This window comes from Symphalangus syndactylus, chromosome 6 (assembly GCF_028878055.3).
Source record: "Symphalangus syndactylus isolate Jambi chromosome 6, NHGRI_mSymSyn1-v2.1_pri, whole genome shotgun sequence".
NCBI lineage: Eukaryota > Metazoa > Chordata > Mammalia > Primates > Hylobatidae > Symphalangus > Symphalangus syndactylus.
Genome location: NC_072428.2, coordinates 119,075,755 through 119,099,024, shown reverse-complemented (window position 1 = coordinate 119,099,024; position 23,270 = coordinate 119,075,755). Strand labels below are relative to the sequence as shown.

At 38.7% G+C, this 23,270-nt stretch overlaps 1 protein-coding gene and 1 long non-coding RNA gene across 6 annotated transcripts in view; both read right to left on the bottom strand.

Moving 5' to 3' along the window:
* Positions 1-19,506, bottom strand: part of LOC129484993 (uncharacterized) — a 73,949-nt gene extending 54,443 nt beyond the window's left edge. The window contains exon 1 of the long non-coding RNA XR_008658586.2: positions 885-19,506. This is a non-coding gene — a long non-coding RNA (uncharacterized lncRNA). The remainder of the gene's footprint in view (positions 1-884) is intronic.
* The window catches only part of AHCYL2 (adenosylhomocysteinase like 2), a 207,938-nt gene that overhangs the window by 160,169 nt on the left and 24,499 nt on the right, over positions 1-23,270 (bottom strand). The gene's annotated exons all lie outside the window — the stretch shown is intronic.

Sequence of the window (23,270 nt, the reverse complement as noted above, 5' to 3'; positions counted from 1 at the left end):
ATTTTATCTTTGCTCTGAAGCCATTTATTTAGAAGTCATTGGTCAAGCTAGGCGCAGTGGCTCATGCCTGTAATCCCAGCACTTTGGGAGGCTGAGGTGGATGGATCACTTGAGCTCAGGAGTTTCAGACCAGCCTGGCTGATATGGTGAAACCCCGTCTCTACCAAAAATACAAAAAACAGCTGGGCATCATGGCGGGCGCCTGTAATCCCAGCTACTCAGGAGGTTGAGGCAGGAGAATCACTTGATCCTGGGAGGCAGAGGTTGCAGTGAGCCGAGATCGCACCACTGCACTCCAGCCTAAGCGACAGAGAAACTATCTCAAAATGATAATAATAATAATAATAATAATAAATAAAAGTCATTGGCCATTTGAAGCAACTAGAGATGAGAAAAAGTTTTATTTTCTATAATAACACCACCATTCCTGGGTTAGAAATATTTCCTCTAAGTTCTGTTTTAAAACTTAGTAGTTCATTTTTTAGTTCATTTATCAATTTGTACCTTATCATACTTAGAAAAAACTAGGCAACATTTTTTCAAAATTCTGCCTAGAAATCTCCTTAGATATACTGAAGTCATTAGATATATTTTCTATGGTCTATGTAACCACATGTGGCAGTACCAATAAACCTTATATCACTGTATAACAAAGGTTCACTCTTTTCCCAGCCTCCAATAACACTTTTCTCACTGTGTTTCAAGGCTTCACTGTCTTCTCAAGGTCCCTCCATCTTCAACCCTCACCAAATTCCAAAGCCAATGCAAACTGTAGGTTTTGGCAGCACCTCATTTCAAGGTACCAAATTTGGTTTCAGTTATCTATCACTACAAACTACCCTAAAGCTTAGTGGCATAAACTACAACCATTTTATTATACTCACAATTCTGATTCAGACAGGGTATAGCAGGAACAGCTCGTGTCTGCTCTATAACATCTGGGGCCTCAGGTAAGGTGGCTCCATTGATTGAGGATAACTAGACTGGGAGCCATATGCCTAGGGCCTGGGCTTTTCTCCATATGATGCCTACTGGAACTGGAATGTCCAAGATGATTCCTTTACTCACTCACATAGCTGAAAGGTGATGCTACCTGTTGGCTAGGAGCTCAGCTGAGCCTCTCCATCTGGCTTGGACACCTCACAGCATGGCAGCTAGGTTCCCAGACTAAATGTTCCATAGCACGGCAATCCAAAAGAGAATGTTCAAAGAGGCCTAGATGGAAGCTGCAAAACTTTTCATGACCTGTCCTTGAAAGTCCCAGAATGTTATCTCTGCCACATTTCACCAAACAAGTCACTAAGGCCAGCCCATATTTGGTATGAACAGAGGAATAAAGTCCACCACTAGATGGGGGTGGTGCACATGTGGAGGGAAGGAACTAACATCAGCCATCTTGAAAACATGCTACAACAGACGATCTGTCTTTGTTTCAATAAGTGTAATTCATTTACATTCAGTATGATTACTGATGCATTTGGATTTATCTCTACCATCTTTTATTACGCTTTCTATTTATCCTATCTTTTCTGTGACATTTATTACATTTTCCTTATCTGCTTTCTATTAAATGGAGGAAGTACACAAATTATAAATTCAATGAATTATAACAGAGTGAAACAGCCATGTAACCATCACCCAGGACAAAAATCCAAGTTACCCACACCCAAGTTTTTAGCTTTATATAAATAAAATTACATAGCATATATTATTTTACATCTGGCTTTCTTCCTTCAACATTATCGGTATTCAGCCATGATCTTATGCATAGCAGCAATTTATTCATTTCCATTGCTTAATAGCATTCCGTTGTATGAATATACCATAATGTATCCATTCTACCGCTGATGTTGTCCACCAAATTTTAAGTTTCAGTGACTATATTTTTTGAAGGTCTATTTTAAAACTCTTCATTTTTTTTTTGGAGACAGAGTCTCGCTCTGTTGCCCAGGCTGGAGTGCAGTGGCACCATCTCGGCTCACTGCAAGCTCCACCTCCTGGGTTCACGCCATTCTTCTGCCTTAGCCTCCCAAGTAGCTGGGACTACAGGCGCTCACCACCACGCTCGGCTAATTTTTTGTATTTTTAGTAGAGACGGGGTTTCACCGTGTTAGCCAGGATGGTCTCGATCTCCTGACCTCGTGATCCGCCCGCCTCGGACTCCCAAAGTGCTGGGATTACAGGCATGAGCCACCGCGCCCGGCCAAAACTTTTTTTTTTAGAGCACCTTTAGCTGTGAGATTTGGTGTGGCCTAGATTGAGGATATCCCTATAGAGAAGTTTTGCACTTGCTTCAGCCTGATGCCATAGGACTGTTGCAGATTCAAGACTACTTTATATGTTAATTTCTTGGCTTTGGGTTTCCTGGACTGCAGAAAAAGAGGAACATTCTAAACTGAACCTATGTGAAGACAAGCCCAGGTAACAAATTCTCAGAGAAACCTTTCTCACCTAAAGCCCACACAGAGTGGACAAACTTCCTTGACATCTCTCTATGCCATGGGGCAAATGTTTTTTCTAAATCATCTTTTCAGTAATGTGGAAACCCTTTGAGGAACTTAGCTTTCTGCAGGGGAGTAAAAAAGTCTCTTATTCCCATGTGGTTGTTAAAACTAAGTCTCTTAGTCACCCAGAGCAGCCGTAGCTTTAGCTTATGTACTTAACACTGATTTTCAATGCCCTCATCATTTTTTTGCCCCTAAGGATTTTCCTTACTTTTTCACAAGCTCAGCTATAGATTTAAAATAATGTCTATTATATATTTATCTGGCATATGACTAGGAATCTTGAGTGTTCTTTCCCCCTTTGTCAAATGTAAAACATATAACAAGGAGGGGAGGTCACAGGAAGAGAAACTCAAAGAAAAAAGTGAAAAATGTTCTGCCTTTTATCATGGACAGGACTCATAGGTCCAAGGTTATTTGCACTAAGAAGATTCTAACTAAAGGAATGTATACTATTTTTACCATTGGAACTGAGTATCTCTGTACTCTGGTGACTAATGGAAGAGGACACCGATCAAGCAGGTATGTATGTCAAAGCAGTTCTAAACACAATTGACATTACATTAGGAAGGTAGAATCCCTCAACCAGTGTGACCCAGATAATACAATGAGGAAGGATCTAAAGGAACTGAGAAAGGAAATATTAAGATATACCTAATAGTCTCCTAATGGGCTTTTCTTTTCAGTAAACTTTTGACCTTGCTTCTACCAAACACTGTAAAATTAAATAATCTGCAGGAATAAGGAAGGCCTGAGTCAAAAACTTTCCATTACTGTAAGTATAAACACTTTTTTTTTTTTTTTTTTTTTTTTTTTTTTTTTTGAGGCGGAGTCTTTCTCTGTCCCCCAGGCTGGAGTGCAGTGGCGCGATCTCGGCCCACTGCAAGCTCCGCCTCCCGGGTTCACGCCATTCTCCTGCCTCAGCCTCCCGAGTAGCTGGGACTACAGGCGCCCGCCAACATGCCCGGCTAATTTTTTTGTATTTTTAGTAGAGACGGGGTTTCACCGTGTTAGCCAGGATGGTCTCGATCTCCTGACCTCGTGATCCGCCCGCCTTGGCCTCCCAAAGTGCTGGGATTACAGGCTTGAGCCACCGCGCCCGGCCTACTGTAAGTATAAACACTTTAGCTAGAAAGTGAGTAGTAGATAGGAGCAAAAATGGTAATAAGAAATTATAAATGAAAGTCAGACACTGGAACAATATCAATAAAGAAGATATTTTAATGTCCATAAAAAATCCATTAAAAATTATTTATTTGACATATATTATGCATTTAATAAGAAGGATATAAGCATGAATTAAGTATCAAGCAAATTTATCAATCTATAGACACTGTAAAATTTAAGGTGAACTCTAAAAATTATGGAACACAAAAAGAACTCATTTAGGGCTGGACATGGTGGCTACACTTTGAGAGGCTGAGGCAGTAGGGCCACTTGAGCCTAGGAGTTCAAGACAAGCCTAGGCAACATAGTGGGACCCCCATCTCTATTAAAAAAAAAAACAAAAAAAAAACAGGTGCAGCGGCTCACGCCTATAATCCCAACATTTTGAGAGGTTGAGGTGGGTTAATCACAAGCCCAGGAGTTCAAGACCAGCCTGGTTAGCATGGTGAAACCCCGTCTCTACTCAAAATAAAAAAAAATTAGCCGGGCATGGTGATGCGTGCCTGTAATCCCAGCTACCTGGGGGGCTGAGGCAGGAGAATCACTTGAACCCAGGAGGCGGAGGTTGCAGTGAGCTGAAATTGCGCCACTACACTCCAACCTGGCCAATAGAGCAAGACTCTGTCTCAAAAAAAAAAAAAAAAAAAAAAAAATTAGGCGTGGTGGTGCACACCATGGTGCTCCCAGTAGGACTCAGTAGGCTGATGTGGGAGGATGGCTTGAGCCTGGGAGGTTGAGGCTGCACTGGGCCATCATCATGCCACCACACTTCAGACTGCGCAATAGAGTAAGTAAAAAAAAAAACCCAGGAATCATTTAGGAAAAAAAGAAACTTTGAAAGCCAAAAGGTCTACACATATGGTTATGATCCCATTTATATGAAATGTCCAGAATAGGCAAATTATATGAAATGTCCAGAATAGGCAAATTATATGAAATGTCCAGAGAGAGAAAATAGATTCGTGGTTGCCTAGGGAATGATTACTACAAGGTTTCTTTCTGGGATGAAGAAAATGTTCCAAAATTAAATTACAGTAATGGTTATACACTCTGTAAATATGAAAAAAATCACTCACTGAATTGTATGCTTTAAATGAGTGAACTTTGTAGTATGAAATTATATCTCAATAAAGTTATTTTTAAAAAGTAAAGATGTCTATTTATTTCCAAAAAGCTAAAACATTCTACCAAAAGAGAAATTCAGCCCACCAAGCAGCCTTCAAGTCTTACTTTTGGTTTGTTTAGACAAAGGAAAGATTCAACCACAGCATTAATGTTGTTTCCAAGAAAGCACACGCGGCCGGGTGCAGTGGCTCATGCCTATAATCCCAACACTTTGGGAGGCTGAGGCAGGTGGATCCTAAGGTCAGGATCTGGACTTAGACCGGCCTGGCCAACATAGTGAAACCTCATCTCTACTAAAAAAATACAAAAATTAGTCAGGTATGGTGGCCCGTGCCTGTAGTCCCAGCTACTCAGGAGGTTGAGGCAGGAGAATCACTTGAATCTGGGAGGTGGAGGTTGTGATGAGCCGAGATCATGCCACTGCACTCCAGCCTGGGCAACAGAGCAAGACTCCGTCTCAAAAAACAAAAACAAAAAAAGAAAGTACAAACAGACTCCCTAATGCTGCCTTCAAAGTTACAGCATTTTCATACCTTGATCTTTCCAAAACCTGGTTATGTCACAAAGCTCTTTCAAAGCTGAGCTTCTTTAAGGTATAACTGGTAAAAACAAGATCCTCAAGATAACACAGAGGCTTAAAAATCAGTCATGACTATTAAAATTCAGACTTGGAAATTATCAGTTTAAATTTACTAAATTACTAATTACTAGTTTAAACTACTACGTTTACTCCTAGTAGAACTAGGAGTAAAAAGGGAGTGAACTAAAATAGCAAGTTTGTCCAAAAAGTCTTCAAAAGAAATTCCTCACTTTCCTCGCTCTCTCTCAATATTTCCCCTCATCCTCCTTTTTCTTACAACAGATCCTATGCCATTTGCAGAGCTTTCTACTCCCATTTTATAGGTACTGTTAAATAAATAGGAGTATGACCATTTATCCAATCATATAAGACTAGAAACTCATCCTTCTCTGTTATCACACAGAGCATCCACTCCCACACACATACAGAAGTCAGTCACCAAATTCTATCAATTCCATCATCTTAACATCTCTCCCACAAGATTCTCTCTTTTCTACTTCCTATCTTAGGGTCAGGCCCTTATCCTCTCTTACTTAGATAATTACAATAGCCTGACTATTCTCTCTTCACTTTCAATACTAGCCTCACCTCCACCTCCAATATACTATTCACACTAACATTCAAATCTAATAAGACTTGGGGCCAGGCATGGTGGCTCACGCTTGTAATCCCAGCACCTTGGGAGGCCAAGGTGGGCGGATCACTTGAGGTCAGGAGTTCGAGACCAGCTTGGACAACATGGAGAAACCCTGTCTCTACTAAAAATACAAAACTTAGCCAGGCATGGTGGCAGGCACCTGTAATCCCAGCTACTAGGGAGGCTGAGGCAGGCGACTTGCTTGAACCTGGGAGGTGGAGTTTGCAGTGAGCTGAGATCACGCCACTGCACTCCAGCCTGGGTGACAAGAGTGAAACTGTCTCAAAAAAAATACCTAACAAGGCTTGAGTGAACTCAACAAATTGGAGGGTGTACACAGACACACACACACACACACACACACATCTCTTGAGTGAACTCAATAACTTGGAGGGTGTTCTACTCTCTCTCTCATACATACACACCCCCCACTCATGTTAAATTTCAGATTTTCTATTTGCGTGATTTCATAATCTGTTTTTTGTTTCCACTTAAAACAAAATGATCATTTCCCCTTCTCATTAGGCATACTTGTGCAACATCATTTCTGATGGCTGCTTAGTATTACGCTCTATGAATGTATCATAATTTACTGTGTCTCCACAACATAAATATTTTGCGTTTAGTGGGCAAAAAAAAAATTTATCTGACATTTTCTTATCTTTCCTTTAAAATCTATTTGTATCTAAAATGTTAAATATTGCTATGGTTAGTCATATAAAATCATCTAATCATCTTTGTTTAATATCTTTTGTAGCATTTATGGTATGTATTATGTTCTAATTTGAATAAGTGATAGACATGATTTATTAATTCTACTCTATTATAACCCTCCAAAGGTATGTACTATATTTTATTCAGCTTTGGATTGCCCCTCCTATTCCCCGCCCCCAGTATCTAGCTCACTACCATTATCAAATTAGATACTCAATGATATGAGTGATTTGTCCAGATGACATTATCCTGATAAAAACCATCATGTCCATTATGCTACCTAGATCTCAGTGAGATAGTTTAGTTCAGGGTTCTCCCGAGGTGTAATTTTTTTTTTTGGCCGGGGACGGAGTTTCACCCTTGTTGCCCAGGCTGGAGTGCAATTGCGAGATCTCAGCCCACTGCAACCTCTCTGCCTCCTGGGTTCAAGCCATTCTCCTGACTCAGCCTCCAGAGTAACTGGGATTACAGGCATGAGCCACCACGCCCAGCCCCAAGGTGTAATTCTTTAGCATTTCCTTATTCTGTGACTTACCTCCATTCTCCTTTCCACTCCCTCCTTCTCATCCATCTACTACCTTTTTTGCTTAAGTCAACTGAACAAAGTCAATTTTGGTTTGTTTTGCAACCAAAGAAGCCTAACCGATAAAGGCTGAAACAACTTTGTAATTGTTAACAGTCATTCGTTGGCTGAGCAAAATAGTGAATGTATTGAAAACTAGTTAAATGTGCACTGAGAAGAAAGAAAAAGAGACAAGAAACAGGAATATACTAAAACAAGAAGACACTGACTACACCTACAAAAGGTCACTGTACCAATACAGTTATCCTCATTTTGGACAACTTCTCCCTATTGCTTTTGTACTTACAGTTGTTCTGGACAAAGACTTTGAAGTCATCCAAAACTTTTCTCTTTCAAACACTCATCAAATATATTAGCGTATCTTTCTCACTCTACTAAGATATATACAGAATCTGGCCACTTCTGTCATCTTCACCGCTATTATCTGCTCCAAACTACTATCGTCTCTTCTCTAGTTATTGCAGTAACCTCCTAACTGGTCTCCTGACCCCTTCAGTCTATTCTCAACCCTACAGCCAGAGCGATCTTTTCAAAATTTAAATATGATCCTGTCATTCTTTGCTCAAAACCTTCCAATGGTTTTCTATCTGATTTAAAGCAAAAGTTAAAGCATAATCCTGAATATGACCTATTAACACCATACACGACACTGGCTCGTTACCTGCCAGCCTTATCTCCACAACTCCCCCCCTTGCTTATTACTCTACTCCAGCTGCACGTGCCTCCTTGCTAACTCCTGAAAAATGTCTGATAAACTTCCTTCACCCACACACACCCCCTCAGAACCTCTGCACTTGCCACACTCTGCCAGAATACTACTTCTTCACTCTCTTATAAAAAAGCAGCCCCTTTAAGGTCATGCCATTCAACTCTCTCATCTCTTTCCCTAGTTACTGCCATCTATCAAATTCTTCTCTCAGATTCTAGTCATCCTAAATCCCACCATCAACCTGAGTTTATCAGATGAAATGTAAGCAGAAGTTGTTGGGTGGGGCTTCTGGGATGCCCTTTTTGCCTTTTCCCCCTTCCTCCTTCTTGCTTCATATAATATTGAAATAATGCCCTGAGCTCCAGCAGTCATCTTAAGCCATGAAAGCATCCCTAATGATGGAAGCAGCATACTAGGAACAATGGAAAGAAAAATGACAGGAGTCTGGGTCTCTAATCCCTGTGGAGAAGCCATCATACCAATCTTGTAAATGTTTATCTCTATATTTCTTTATAAATAAAACACAGTACATACATTCTGGATTACAATTGACCAGATTTAATAAATCATGTATATAACTTGCTCAAGTTGGAATCTAATAAATACCATAAATTCTGTAAAAGATGTAAAACGAAGCTGATTTTTTAATAAAAATAAACCCATATACAATATAAGGCATTGTTATTGGGGGTTACTGTTACATGCAGTTGAATTTAATTCTATGTATAGTTTTTCCAATGCATATTGCCTAGCGTTCTGCTAATAAGGAAGAAGTAGAAACTGAATATTGAGTAGACAACTAGGAGTCTCTGTCACACTGAACAAGCAACAATCCACGTGGGTAGCCCATAAAGACCTTAGCCTTCGAGTTCCTTGATGTCATCTCCAATGACGTTCTGCTCCATTCTAACTCAGCTAAGCACAACCAAGGTTACTCCAGACCTTATCACCACTAGAAACTGTTCCACCTCCATAATGGCTAATTTGGGTATCCTGTTCTCTGACTTCTTTTTAGCTTGCTTGTTTAATTTTCTCTACCATAATTTCACAGACTTTAGCTCACTAATTCTTTTACTTCAATCTCTCGGTCATCTCCTTTTCTCCTTTCCTTCTTATGCATGATTTCTTATCCTTACATTCCATGAACCATCATTTTAATAACACTCTTTACATCCCGTGAGCTCGATACCAGTTTATCCAATTTGCCTACTAGTCATTTCCACTTAGATGTTCCACAGATACTTCAAACTCAACGTCTAAAATATCTTCTCCTGGCCAGGCACGGTGGCTTACACCTGTAATCCCAGCACTTCGGGAGGCTGAGGCGGGTGGATCACAAGGTCAGGAGATCGAGACCATCCTGGCTAACGCGGTGAAATCCCATCTCTACTAAAAATACCAAAAATTAGCCAGGCATGGTGGCGGGTGCCTGTAGTCCCAGCTACTCAGGAGGCTGAAGCAGGAGAATGGCATGAACCCGGGAGGTGGAGCTTGCAGTGAGCTGAGATGGCGCCACTGCACTCCAGCCTAGGCGACAGAGCACGACTCCGTCTCAAAAAAATAAAAATAAAAATAAAATAAAATATCTTCTCCTCTGACCTGTTTTACCCCTTACGTTGGTGAATGGCACCAGCATCCACTCAAATGCCTTACCTGGACATAATTCTCTTCCTTCTCTTTTATTTCTCCCCACAATAGCCAGGACTCTGAGGTAACTCTAAAAGAATCCTACATTTCTATTTCCAGGCCCTTAGTTTGTCCTTCTATATCAGAAACAGTTTACTAATCATTCTTTCTACACAAGGCACTAACTGTTCTTCCTGCTTTTACTCGAATGCATTCTTCCCCTTCTCCATATTGCATCTGAAGTAATCTTGCTAAAATGCACATCTGATCATGACACTCTCCTATTAGCTTACAGACGCAAAGGAAAATTTTAGGAACCAGGACAGCCCCAGGGAGAAGAGAAACAAACTAAAGCTGCCAGGACATTTTCTTGTCTCTCATTTCTCTGCCTACAACTAGCTTTATTCCCTCAAGCTACTTCAAGTCACTGGGAACACAGTCACCAGATGCTCCCAGGTAATCCCGGAAAGCAAAGAAATAAAATTTGACACATGTAAATAGATGCCATTATTATTCAAAAATCACTGCTCCTTCCTGGTGGAGAATTAGACAACCGGTCCAGTTGATATCAAGTTTGGCCACGTGACTTGCTTTAGCCAGTGACGCTGTGAAGTAAGAGGAAATGACATGTCCCACTTCTGAACAGAAACTTTCAGAGCAATGGTGTGGTTATACCATGCCTTATTTCTCTCTAATACAAGAGAAAATGTCTCAGATAGGAGCATCTAGCCTAAGTCTTGGAACAAAGCTACATAATGGACATGTAGTATGAGCAAAAAATAAATCCTTGTTATTGTAAGCCACTAAAATATGGGGACTATTTGTTACCACAACATAACTTAGACTAAACTTAGTTATATAGTATGTCATAAGGAAGGACTAGACAGACTTGGTTTTGATCACACCCCAGCTTAAAACGATTCAGTGATACTCCTGTGCCTCCTGGAGTCCAAATTCTAACAAAGAATATAAGGCCCTTTCTGTTATGGTCCCACCTCCAGCCTCATTTCTTGGGACTCCTATTCCATATTCCAACCATCCTGGATTATTTTAAGATTTCTAAACACATCAGGTCAGCCTTTACCCTCCGTTTTCATGTCAACTTATTATATGTTATTCTTCATAAAAAGGAATGTTGTTCCTCCTGAGAAATAAAATTCTAAGCCCGCCAACTGACTGAAGTGACCATCTCTTGGCCAAGGAGACCCCAGAGAAACCTTGAAATCTGAGTTCCCAGCCATGACCAGGTGAAAGGTCAGATACACGTCATTATACCCATCCCTTGCTGCCCACCATTAGGCTTCTTTCCTAAGGGTTAAACAGAAACCAGCCTTTTTACTTGCTCCACTGCTAATATAAACCAACCTCCTGACATTGCCCCTCTTTTTTGTGGTTTCCTCACAACCACCAACCAGCATTCCTTCCTAATAGGAGACCACCAACCACGGAGTGGTTCTGGCCAGTCTACAGAGGACGCGCAGTGAGGCTTTTCATGTCCTCTGCTTCACCTTTTGAGGCCAGAGGCTCAAAAACTCCACCCATGGACCATGCTAATACCTTTTCTCTGTATATGCAACCCATAAAGGGGTAAGAAGCTCAACTGTGCATGTACATGTTTCTCCTTTCATAAATATTCATGACTCCTCCTATAGCTTATTGAAAATGTACATTTCGCCACCTCATTCAGCATAAATTCCTGTCTTATTTTTCTAACCCTCAAAGTGTGTTTTCTGATCCTGGCCAGCGGCTCTTGCTATACAGTAAATATTTATATAAATATGTATCTCTCCAATTATACTGTGACCTCCTTGAGAACAGAGACCATATCTTATTTATATTTGGAGCCCAAGAATCTAATGCAGTGCCTGGCACCTAACAGAATATCAATATAAGTTTATGAAAAGTGCAAACATATAGTCTTTTTTCAGTGATGTTATATGAAAAATATGAGACAGGCCCTTCTACCATGTTAAAAAATAATACAGAAAATAGAACTTATTCAACTTTTATTTTGCTTGCATTTTCTTTATCCAGAGTAACTTTCCATACTGAAAAGAGAATGCAAATGGTTAAGAGGAAACTGAAGCCTGAAATAGGAGAAAAGATAATAAGAGAGCACCCAGTAGCTTTTAGTAAATGCAAATATCTAGAACCAGATAAATTACAGCCTAAGATCTCCATGATCTCTCATGAAAAATGGAAGAGAAGCTAGAAGACTAGAAACAATAAAGTTCAATTTTAATTTTCTCAATTTCAAAGGAAAAAAAGAGACTTGAAATCACAGATTAAGGGTTTAACAAAGATTTCCTATGTTAGCCTATGGTGGGGTAGGGAAGGGGTACAGAGAACACGGTAAGTCACAATGGGGTTCACCAAGAAAAACAATCATGCTAACCTCATTTTACTTTTGACAAAAGTATTAGACTAAGAAATCAGAGAAATAACATAAAGTAGGTCCAATACATATTGCTGAAATCAAGATTAACTTTCTTATGCTAGTTAAGTGATAGATTTACAATTGGTTGAACAACCATTCTAAGATTATTAATCAATTGTTAATGTAAATCTGGACAGAAGTAACTAACAGTTGCCACAGAACTCTCTATTTGGCCTTATCTTAGTAGATGTTTATCAATATTGTGAAGATTTAAATGGTAGCTTATAAATTTTCTGGTGATCTAAACCTATCTATAAAGATTAAATAATACCATTAAAGATATAAAAGATACCATTAAAGATTATAAAAGATCAAATATCTGAACATATAGAAACAATGTGCTGAAAATACAAAATAAAATTTATCAAGGGTAAATATACATGCATTTATTTTTTTAGAAGTATACAGCGAATAAGAAATCCATTTCAGGCCAGGTACAGTGGCTCACACCTGTAATCCCAGCACTTTGGGAGGCCGAGGTGGGTGGATCACTTAAGGTCAGGAGTTCGAGACCAGCTTGGCCAACATCGTGAAACACTGTCTCTACTAAAGATACAAAAAATTAGCCGAGGGTGGTGGCGTACGCCTGTAATCCCAGCTACTCGGGAGGCCGAGGCAGGAGAATCGCTTGAACCCAGGAGGCGGAGGTTGCGGTGAGCTGAGATCGTGCCACTGCACTCCAGCCTGGGTGACAGGGCAAGACTCCGTCTCAAAAAAAAAAAAAAAAAAAAAAAAAATTGAAACCAATTTTAATATGTGTTGATGAGAGTTCAATTGACTGTAAGCTCAAGGTGGGCCTTTGTCCTGAACTGACAGCTTAAAAGTTAATACAAATTCATAGGTAATAAAATAACAGTACAGTGACCTGAACAAGGAAGAAAATCGAAACAGGTCAAGCAACACCCTGGGAATTATAATTTGAAATATGACCTCTTACAAGTGATGCTGATAGCCAGGATGTAGTAATGGCCTGGACGACTACATCATATGAAGAATGATAAAGAGAAGCAGGAATGATTTCCATAGAGAAGAGACTATCTGGGGTAGGAAAAGTAAGAGCAGAACTGTCTACAAGTATTTGAATGATTGTATATTGAAGGGCAGGAATCACACTTGTATACATTTTATATTTATTCCCTATGCACCCAGTTCCAAGCTTTGCATATAATAAATGCTCAAATATTTGAAGTCCAAGATCAACCTACCTGCTGAAGACTAGGCCAACAAAGACAGTTATACAAGAGTATCTGTTGTGATCTGAATGACAACTCAACAAAAGGATGAAGTAGGAGGAAGGAAACTTAAAATCAAAGTAAAAAGCCTTAACTGGCACAAGCTAAGCAGGCATAACTAAGGCACATTACCTTAAAATTCAGAATTTGTCTTATATCGCTTTTTTTTTTTTTTTTTTGAGACGGAGTTTCACTCACGTTGCCCAGGCTGGAGGGCAAAGGCATGATCTCGGCTCACTGCAACCTCCGCCTCCTGGGTTCAAGCGATTCTCCTGCCTCAGTCTCCCAAGTAGCTGGGATTACAGGCACATGCCACCATGCCCAGCTAGTTTTGTATTTTTAGCAAAGACAGGGTTTCACCATGTTGGCCAGGCTGGCCTTGAACTCCTGACCTCAGATGATCTGCCTGCCTCAACCTCCCAAAGCACTGGAATTACAGATGTGAGCTACCTTGCCTGGCCAACCTCAGCTGACATTCTTGACCATACTACTAGTTAAATTTTATTTCCTTTTGTAAATATTTCCCCACAACAGAGTGAGTCGTCGTTTTCACTCTTCCTTTACAAAGAGAAAAACTGAGGTTGAGGGAAGTTATTTTCCTAGCACCAACATCATAACAATAGTTAACCTTGAGCTTCTCCTTACAAGCCTTGTTGTTAAAATCACTGGACTCATTGTGGGGTAGTAAACAAGTACAGTACTTAACTTAGAACTCAACCTCACTTTGGTAATTACTTCAGTTTCACTTTTATTATTCTCCTCCAGTCATCCAATCTCTAAATCCACAAACAGTAAGCCAACATTAATACTCTAAAACTTACAATCTTATGACTTGAAATTCAAAGGTTAGGAGTACAAAAGACTTATTGAAAAAAATTTTTAAATAATTAAAAATTTTAAAGACTAATATAAAAAATTAAGATTTGAGACCAAAGATTTGCCGCTCTTGTGCTGCTTAAGAAGTGGCCCTGGCACCACTTGTTCCACCATAAGCCAAATCTTGGCCATCAGAGTATACTAGGTACACACGACATCTCTCAAAACCTAAGTGGCCTTCTTTGTTTATCAGAGACTTGGTGCTGAGTGTTATTGCCAGAAGCAGTGGGAAAAAGGTAATGTTATTAAAGGAAGAAGAGGTCTTAATGTGAATGAAGGAGGATAAGCACACCAGAGATTCATTTCGTATTTTATATACACATTAGTTTGGTGTTAGTTTCTCAGAAAACTAAAAGAAGGTTGGAATAACACAGGACTTGATGGTGTCCAAGGAGCAGGATTTTAAAATAGCAAAATACTACTCAGCTCTAGTTGTAGAAGTAATAAAGGAATGCCTAACAAGTGCTCACGCTCTCAACTTCCTTCCCAAGAAGGCTCATTTACATTATAATGGTTGCCACGGTTACTTTAATTCCATCACAGCTCCTGTCTCCAGTTGATAATCTGGAGCCTGGGTGGTAAAACAACCAAAAACCTTAATTGAGGCTAACTCAAAACTCCGGCTACTCAAAAGTTCATGACCTACAAAAGGATTTTGTTCTAGCAACAAAAATTGCTTACGATAGGAACTGTTTGTTTCCTACACTCTATTCTATCCAAGATCTTACCTGGTATCTCAGGGAACTCTCTGGAAGTCAGTCAGTATTTTTATCTGCCATAAGCAGAGATTCTTGTAAAAAAAAAAAAAAAGCAAGATAAATAACATAAATTTTATAATGGGTACCAGATCAAAGAAGTGACTGCTTTATTCCAACTATTGGTATTCCAAGCTTTAATCAGAAAAGGCAATTATCTAAAAGAACATGGAGAAGTCTCCCAATGAATTATTAATGTCACTAAGTATTATCTTCTAAGAATGATATCATGTAGTGCTGGTATACACGTAGTACCTAAATTAGGCATAAGGTTAGTATTTTGTATTTAAGCAACAATCCAACAGAACACACAGTAACAGAAAAAGTGAAGGACAGGGGATTCCTTTTTTTTTCCCCTTTTAAAGGCAAAAAAATTGACAACCGTGAATCTGATTTACTTTCAGTTAAATTAGCAACAAAAAATATTCCAATGGTAATTCGTTACCAGAAATTTTACTCCCAAAGGTAACCACAATGGGAGAATGGGAGACACAGGGTACTGATCTGTAGGTGTCCTCCTAATTATCCAACAGATGCTTTAAAGATCACCTCAACACAGAAATGAAGTTTCACATTTGTGTATTTTTACTCTTATTTGCTTATTCTCTTTTATTCCACTCCTATCATCCACAACATAGGCAATCACTATAATGTGTTTAATGTGTTAACATGTTTTCTTGTAAAGTATGTAATATGTTTTACTTACATACATTTTAAAATGTATACAAATGCGACTGTGTTAAATATCTCATTCCTTTTCTTTCTGTTGTTACTCAGCACTATGTCTCTAAGATCCTTAGGCTGCCATGTGCATATCTAGACCATTACTTCAAACTGAGGTATAAATCTATGATCACATTTTACCCATCACTGGGGAAAGGGTATGGACAACAAATTACTTTCCACAAGAACAAATACACTAAAATGAATGACCCCTTATGAACCTGTGTGAGAACTTCTTTCACATATATATACAGGAAAAAAGTTGCTGGGTTACAAGGTATACATAATGCATAATCTGATTTAGTACCAACCTTCAAAATGGTTAGACCAGTCCATACTTCCACCAGTAAGGAACTAGCATTACTGAGCAGCCACCATGCACCAGGCACTGGGTAGGTACTTGAGATCCTTTTGCCCCTCCACCTCCTCATTCTCTTCTGCTAGTCTTTGCCCCTTTTGCTCTTCATATCAGTCGTCACCATGTCAGAAACATGAAGGCAGGACTTCCTCCCTTACTTGTCTCTGACCACCAAATTCCCTTTTCTACTCCAAGGATCCCTTAGGCTGCCAAGGCTCCACTAACCATGAAGCTTACTAAAACAAAATCAAACAGCAAATGTTATTTTAAAAAGGTTTGATTCTCAAAAAGTAATTAATTGGGGTTTACCTGTTGCACAAAACACTTCTGCTTACATTTCCAAGCCATTCCTATTCCTATCTGAGGGTTCTATGGTACATGTTTTTCTGTTTTTTTGGGTGGCCTTGAAGGAACAGCTTCATCCTTCAGCGCTCTCTTCTTCATACATAAAATAAAGGGAGCTGGTTATCAGCATTTTCAGTCTATGCCTCTCCAACTCTAGGGGTTCCTCTGAGGTTGCTCAAAATGATCATGTCAAGACAAAAGAGGGTTATCTATGCCTCTTCAAGTCAACAGCACAATAAAAATTTTATTATTTATAAATTTTATTTTCTCCTAAGACTCGGTTTGTAGAATCAGTTTTATTTAAGAAAAAGTGTATTCACACATTACTAGTTGGAAGTGTTAACTGGTAAAAACCTCTGTTGCATTTGGCAATATTTATACAATTTTAAAAAAAAAAACCTTTTGAACAAGAAATTCTACCTATGAGAATTTATTCCACATAATTCACATATGTGTTCAACAGATATACCCAAAGATATTCATTACAGTATTGATTGTAAGGGCATAATATTGAAAACAATTTAAATAACCATCAATAACAAACTGGTTACATAAATTATGGTACATCCATACAATGAAATATTATATAGACTTTAAAAACAACAAAGCAACTCCAAGATAGATTAAGGCGGGGGGTGGGAAGCAATATGTAAAATGGTGTGTGCTGTATGCTACCTTTTGTATATTTTCAAAAGGATATAAGCATTTTACTGGTTTATTCAAGGAAAGACAAAAAAGTATGTATACACTTGTAAATGCACTGGCTACTCCTAAAAGATAAGTAGGACATAAGAAACTATTCTGGTTACGCCCAAGGAAGGGAATCAGATGGCTAGAGGATAAGAGCTTTGTATTTGATATATAATCTTTTTATATCTTTTGATTTTTATACTATTGCATGTATTCTTAAAATTTTTACTTTATCACTCTAACCTATTATTTTTTCCTAGTCTTACCTATATTCGTTTCTTCTAATCCTCACATTCTAATTGTAACACACTGACTTCCAGTTAGACGGTATTTATTACAAGTCATCAGAAAAAATAAAGTAGCTGAAGGGTAGTAAGAGGCCAGCTTTCCATTCAACAAGGTGGATGTGTCTATACAGGATGGAGGTATTAAGTTTAGTACTGGCACTGTCTCCTTGCAATGACTTCCCTTTGAACTCAATCTCACTTTTTTTTTTTTTTTTGAGACAGAGTCTTGCTTTGTCACCCAAGCTGGAGTGTAGTGGTGCAATCTTGGCTCATTTGCAACCTCCGCTTCCCAGGCCCAAGCAATTCTCCTGCTTCAGCCTCCCAAGTAGCTGGGATTACAGGTGCCTCCCACCAGGCCTAGCTAATTTTTGTATTTTTTTTTAGTAGAGACAGGGTTTCACCATGTTGGCCAGGCTGGTCTTGAACTCCCAACCTTGGGTGATCTGTCTGCCTTGGCCTCCCAAAGTGCTGGGATTACAGGCATGGACCACCATGCCAAGCCCTCATTTTCATTTTTATTCACATCAACTTCCATTGAGTTCATCAACCCAGGTCTATCAAATGAATTGTCTTAACCCTAAGAATTGCTAAACACGCACACGCACACGCACACACACACACACACACACACATTCATGTAAATAGATGACAGTGTCTATGCAGTTCAAAATTTATTTTTAATTACTTTCGACTCACACTGTCCAATAGATAGTTACTAACCACATATGGCTGTTGAACACTTGAAATGTGGCTAGTCAAATTCAGATATGCTGTCAACACACAATATACACCAGATTTCAAAGACTCAAGTACAAAACTAAAAAGCAAGATACCTTAATTTTTATATTGATATGTTAAAATAATAGCTTTTTAATTTATTGGGTTAAGTATAAGATATTAAAATCAATTTCACTTGTTTCTTTTTACTTTTTTTTCTTTTTTTGAGACATTCTTGCTCTGCCACCCAGGCTGGAGTGCAATGGTGCGATCTCGGCTCACTGCAACCTCTACCTCCCGGGTTCAAGGGATTCTCCTGCCTCAGCCTCCCGAGTAGCTGGGTTATAGGCACGTGGCATCACACCTGGCTAATTTTTGTATTTTTAGTAGAGACGGGGTTTCACCATGTTGGTCAGGCTGGTCTCGAACTCCTGACTTCGTGATCCGCCTGTCTTTTTTTTTTTCCTTTTACTTTTTTCCTTTTTACTTTTAATGTAGCTACTACTAGAAAATTTAATTCTTTACTTTCTAATTAATTCAGAAATCCTACCACATTTCTGATTAATTCAGTTGCTCACACTCCACAGAAAACTATTCAAATTCTCACCACTTTTTCTCAAACCTCGGAATGTTTTCTTCTTCCCCATCACAGCCTGTGACCTACCCTCAGAGACAATAGAAGGGTAGCTATAAAGGTGCCTTCAGGTTATTTACAAAGTTCTATCTTCTCTGAAATAAAACTTGTGAATAACACTGCTTTAGCCAGGTTAAGAAAAGCCAAAGTGATCCACAGCTTAATGAGCATTGATGGTTTTACAGGAGTATAGTGCTACAAAGAAAGCCAGATAGAAAATTGAGACCTGGCTCTAGTTCAACAAAATTGCTATTTCTTTGAAAAATATTAACAATATACCAATCAAGTACAAAATAATTCAATGTAAAGTATCTAGGTTTTGTCTTTATAATATAATCAGAGTTTCTAGAAAAAACAGTACTAGCTAGTTTCTCTAAAATTAACATGTTGTACTAAGAAGTCACCTGCTTCATTTCAAACTATTTCAGTATCAAGTAAGATAATGGATTTTACTGGTTTGAAAGATATAAGCAGTTACACAAAGGTAAAATTATGTTGTTGTAGGATAATAATGTAATTTTGCTAATACCTTTTCTTCTTTCTGTCCATTAATGGTGCTTTGTACCTAACGTACTCTCATTAGCCATCTTTATCCTCCACACCAATCAAAGTATAGCTACCATTATGATTGGGACCTTTCTGATACCTTCCAAAGCTATTTCTTGATCCTTTCTTCCTCATTTCCACTATGAATCCAGTTCTAACTATGTGCAAGACATCTTTATTTAGATGTTATACTAACATTTCAAAGACAGGTAAAAAACTGAACTTGAATTCTTATTCTGTAATACTTAAACCAAGTGCTCATATTTTGATTTTGTGAAATAAACACTTGGTTAAAGTACTACAGAATAAGAATTCAAGTTCAGCTTTTTACCTTGTGTTTGATTAACTAAATCATAATATTTAAGCAGGAAAGATATAACTATAAACTTCATTTGTTTCTTTTTTCCGTACTTCTCTTTACTCCTTTGAAACTGCATGAAACATGAAAACCTAAACAAGTATATTTTGAAACGTTTGCGTTCTAATCTCTAAATATTCAAGAAGAATATTTTTTGACCAGGTAGAGCAGCTTATGCCTGTAATCCCAGCACTTTGGAAGGCTGAGGCAGAACAATCACTTGGGCCCTAGAAGGTCGAGGCTGTAGTGAAGTGAGCTGTGTCTGAACCACTGCACCCCAACCAGGGCAACAGAGTGAGATCCTGTCTCAAAAATAAAAAATAATTTCTTAATTACGACCTTGTAACTCTGGGATTATATTTACAGACAGAGAAACTGAGGTGCTGTCTTAGCAAAATACAGTGTTTGCCATTTGCATTTACAGCTCTGAAGCCTTGGACAAGCACTAAGTATAATGCTTAACATCATTTAACAAACATTAATTGAATTTCACTTTATTTGGTCTTGCCATTAGTAAACTACAATTGCTTATCACAGTGCTACCATAAGAGTTAATTCATATTTTTAAGTGCTCTAAAAAGAGTATTCTTTGATACTCTGCTACATGCTACATCTTGGCAAGGTCCCAATCTTCCTAAGGGTCCCTTCTTCTCAAGATTGGGACAAAGGCTTCATGAGTCTGACTGTGAGTCCCAAAACACCTATCATCTTTGCCTTCTTTTTTTTTGAGACAGAGTCTTGCTCTGTTGCCCAGGCTGGAGTGCAGTGGTGCGATCTCAGCTCACTGCAACCTCCGCCTCCTGGGTTCAAGCAATTCTCCACCTCATCCTCCCCAGTAGCTTGGATTACAGGCGCCCGCCACCACACCTGGCTAATTTTTTGTATTTTTAGTAGAGATGGGGTTTCACCATCTTGGCCAGGCTGGTCTTGAACTCCTGACCTCGTGATCTGCCCGCCTCAGTCTCCGAAAGCACTGGGATTACAGGTGTGAGCCACCGTGCCCGGCTACCTTTGCCTTCTTTTTAAGCCAAGAGCCCTCCTGCTGAGTCTCCTAATATTCAAGTGGGATACAGACTTGTCATGATCTCTGCTATTTATCTATCAATCAATCAATCAATCAATCATCTATCTACCCACCTACCTACCTATCAATCAATCAGAGACAAGGTCTCACTCTGTCACCCAGGCTGGAGTGCAGTGGCACGATCATAGCTCACTGCAGCCTCAAACCCATCTGCTCAGGTGATCCTCCCACCTCAACTTCCTAAGTGGCTGGGACTACAGGCATGTGCCACCACCCCCAGACAATATTTTAATTTTTTGGAAAGGTAGGGTCTCACTATGTTGCTTAGGCTGGTCTCAAACTCCTGTGCTCAAGCAATCCTCCTGCATCACCCTCCCAAAGTGCTGAGATTACAGAGGCGAGCCATCACATGCAGCCTCTGCTACATATATAAAGAACAATTCTGAGAAGAGTATACCAAACAGTAAAAACTACAAGTAGGTTTTAAGCTAAAGGAGTATTAGCTGGTTTAACCTGATGATCTTAAATAAAACCAATGTTGCTTTAAAACTGTCAAGTATCACGTTGCTATATACTACTCACTGTTCCTGTTGTTAACATCTAGCCAGAGAGCCTGAAAGCCCTTGGGATCTTTTCAAAGGATTAATTATCAGTGCCATTTGACACAGACTCTACCTAAGAGTGTTACAAACAAGAACTGAAAAATTAATACTAAAGTCTCCATGTATGTCATGGCATCAGGGGTTATATTCATTTAAGGGCAGAGGTAACCGGGTTGCTAAAGGGAGAGAATATGTTAGAAATCAATGGTTCATGACTGGGGCTCAGCTCAATAATCAGAAACATTTATTATGAACTTATTATGTGCCCACATTAAATTGTGCAAGATCCACTAAAAGCCAGCCAAATAATTAACAAAAAGCAGATCAGTTTGATAAAGAGATTAAAAACACAAATATTCTCAATGATTCTCACTCAAAAAGATTCTAGAAACCATAAAATGTATAAGCCACTATAATAACTCAGAAGGCAGTGTGACAAGAAAAAATTTAGGATTAAGCGTGCAGATTAATGGATGTATTCGAACTGGAAATAATCATTTTTAGATATCCTCATTATCAAACTACATGTGTTACCATTATATCAAGCAGTTTGAGAAAAACAGATGATGCTTACTGGAGCATCACTGAGGTGCAAAGACAGAGAATAAGGCTGGGAATCAAAAACTTCAGCTGGCCGGGCACAGTGGTGCACACCTGTAATCTCAACACTTTGGGAGGCCAAGGCAGCCTTTACCAAACTGTAAAGGAGGTGAGATGTGTTTCAAATCTTTTAAATGCACATATGTAAGAGAATAATAAACCTGGTAATAGCTTAATTACTAAGAAGAAACTGGAAAAAAATCCTGTTTAAATTAAATACACAACAATCCCTACTCTAGAATGCTTCAAGAATTTAGAGAATGAAAACCCTAAAGCAAAGCCAGTTTACACTAATCACTTCTCGTCACACAAGCATCACAAAACAAACTGATTTAATCACTCTTTCATTTAAAAATCTTTACTATCTGCCAGCTGTTAACAATACAGTGAACAAGAAAGACATGGTCTAAGTCCTGTGGAGTTTACAATTTAAGGGAGAAGGCACTTAAAACATCAGACACAGGCTTACCAATCAAGGTATATAAACCTCACATCCCCATCCAAATGGAGAAGGATGCTGCCTACGGATCTTATGGGAATAGATGAAACAACAGGTTTGGACTACAAAATAAACTACATCTATTTAAAAACACACAACAACATATATTTTACTTTAAGAGAAAACAGCACAGAATCTTTCCCCATAGAAGGGAAAATTATAATAAACTTTAAAACAGCATCAGAGAACACAAAGGCTTCACCGGTTTTGGTCACAATCTAGGCACCCTAGACTTTAATATGGACAGGCAGACTATGAACTGCAAATTTAGATGAGTAATTTGACTAATTCAAAAACTGAAGGACTCAAAGTGGAAACTTACAGGGTATCATAAGAGTTGCTCCATTCTACAAGAAAGAAAGGGATTTTTAATCTTATAGCTAAGAGACATATAAATGTCAAGAGGTGATATTCACTAACACATGCCATTTTATTCAGTCCCTTAGTCAGCCAAAACTAAGACACTGTAAAGGATATATTAGGAGAAATTTGCCCTACCAACTATCAGTGAACATTACACTTAATGATGAAAGAGTGAATACTTTTCCTCTAAAATTGGAAACAAGGCAAAGATGACCACTGTTGCCACTTCTATTCAACATTGTACTGGAGGTTCTAGACAGTGTAACACGAAAAGAAAAGAAATTAAAGGCACATACATTGGACAAGAAGAAGTAAAATGGTCATTTGTAGATAACGTGATCCTGTACAAAGAAAATCCTAAAGAATCTTCAAAAAACTAAGAGTAATAAACAAGTTTATTAAAATTGCAGAATACAAGATCAACATAATAATCAACTGTAATCAAGCAATTCCACTCTTAGGTATATATCCAAAAGAATTGAAAGCAGGAACTCAAAACAGATATTTGCATATCAACTTTTTTGTCTGTTTGTTTTTGAGACAGGGTCTCACTCTGTCATCCCAGCTGGAGTGCAGTGG